The following is a 2,366-nucleotide window of genomic DNA, read 5'->3' on the forward strand; positions in this document are numbered from 1 at the left end:
ACAATAAGTCCTAATCAGCTGGCTATAAGGATTAAAATAGTATATTGTTGCTTACTTGGAGGAGAGAGAGGAAGAGAGAGAAGAAGAGTGGGCTCTTATGCAGGAGCCAGCTCTAGCACGTGCTCCTATGCACTTTGTGAGAGTGAAAGATGGACCATACATTGATAAAGTATTACACTTTTATAGCTCACTATTATATATGTTGGCTCTAAGTTGACTACAAATGACATGGCACTTGGCTTATAGCCAACAACTGGCTACACTACTGGAATTGCTCTTATGGAGATAGACAGGTAGCTAGCTAGGGTAGCGAGAGGTAAATGCACACTGGACTGGAGGACTCGACTTGTCTTAGGCTGGTAGTGGAGAGTAACTTAGACTAGTAACATATGTCATGCTACTAGTCTAGGTTACTACCTTCATAGTGGGTAGTAACTTATATGTGGTGTCATGCATTGTGTCATTTATTATGTTGTAGACTCATCTTGCCTTGAGGTGTGTGATGTTATGGTAACATAGCTAGTTACCACCTCACTCTCTTTCTTCATTTATTAGCATGCCATGTCACCAAAATACCTTGAGATGTGTGATGTTACTAGCTATGTTACTCCCACTATGAGCAGTCTTAGAGCATCTCCAGCCGCGTCCCCCAAACCGTCCCCCAAACCGCTCCGGATTGAGCGTTTGGGGGACGTGTTTTGTTCGTGCCGCGTTTGGGGGACGTCGCTCCCCAGCCGCGTCCCCCAAACGCCGCCCCCAAACATTTAAAATAATTTTTTTAACACATAAACCATTTATATCAAATGTAGCATATGAAAAAAATGTTTTCGAGGATTGTTTTCAAATTAAATTACAACAAACAATAAAACAAGTAATCAAATATAATAAAAAGGGCTAGATGATACATCAAGGTGCCACGGTATTTCCTTTGATCCTCCACAAATGCTCAACGAGATCAGCTTGAAGTTGCTCATGCACATTGCCTGTCACGGATCTCTGCGTGCATGGCGAGAAAATCAAGCAAAATCTGCAGGCAACTCATGATCAACCTCCGCGAGAGGGCCTTGACACTCATAGGGACCAACATGTGACCTAACATGATTCTTGCGGTCATCCTCGATGATCATGTTGTGCATGATCACACAAGCCTCGCATCACCTCCCACATTTGGTCGTGAGACCAGCTTAGAGCAGTGGTACCGGACAATGGCAAATTGTGCTTGAAGCACACCAAATGCCCGCTCGACATCCTTCCCGCAAGCCTCCCGTCGTGTAGCAAAGTGAGAATTCTTCAGACCCGATGGATTCGAGATTGTTTTGACAAAAGTGGCCCATTTTGGATATATACCATCGGCTAGATAATAGCCTTTGGTATATTGGTGGCCATTGATCTCATAGTTGCATGGTGGAGCATGCCCTTCCACTAGTCTGCCGAACACCGGAGACCGCCGCAACACGTTGATGTCATTGTGTGATCCCGCCATGCCAAAGAAAGAATGCCAAATCCACAGGTCATAATCTGCCACAGCCTTCAAGCACCACACCGCAATATCCATGACGCCCTTTGTATATACCTTGCCAAGCAAACGGGCAGTTCTTCCATGCCCAGTGCATGCAATCGATGCTTCCAAGCATTCCAGAAATCCTCCGGCAGCATTTTGTGCCATGATCCTTGCGGCCTCTTCCTCGCCTGGCCCTCTCAAGTAGTATTTGCCAAACTTTCCCACCACAGTCTCGGCAAAACTTGTACATGCACTCAATGGCGTAGACTCACTCATGCGAAGGTAGTCGTCCCGTGTATCGGCAGGTGCTCCGTATGCAAGCATCCTCATGGCGGCGGTGCACTTCGAATGGATGAGAACCCGAGAACGCCTACAGCCGTCGACCTTGAGCTTGAAGTAGGGGTCGAACTCTCGAACGCCGTGGAGGATATTCATGAACAGGCCCTTGCTCATCCCGTACCGGCGCCGAAAATTGTCGGCATGTGTTGCCCCGTCGGCGAAGTAGTCGTTGTGCAGCATGGCATGCCCCTCCATCCTCTCGCCGGGCTTCGACTTCCTTCTTCCCGGCCTTGATCCTCCGCGGCGCGGCCTCTTCCTCTTCTCCGCCTCAGCCGCCAAGCATGTCCCGGAGGGACGCGATGATCAGCAAATGCTCCCGCAGGTCGTCGTCGAACGCTTGCTCGTCCTCCAAGCCAGCAGGGCAACCATCTCATCGTCGTCGTCCATGGCTAAAGCAAAATCAATGGTTAAAATTGCGTCGAGGCGAGACGACGCAACAAACAGCGACCAATCGCGCCTACCCGGCAAGTCGTCGAGCACCTTCCGTGCGCGGAGGTGGGGCGGATTTGACGGCGCGTTCGGGAGG

This window comes from Lolium rigidum, chromosome 7, assembly GCF_022539505.1.
Source record: "Lolium rigidum isolate FL_2022 chromosome 7, APGP_CSIRO_Lrig_0.1, whole genome shotgun sequence".
In the NCBI taxonomy this organism is placed as follows: domain Eukaryota; kingdom Viridiplantae; phylum Streptophyta; class Magnoliopsida; order Poales; family Poaceae; genus Lolium; species Lolium rigidum.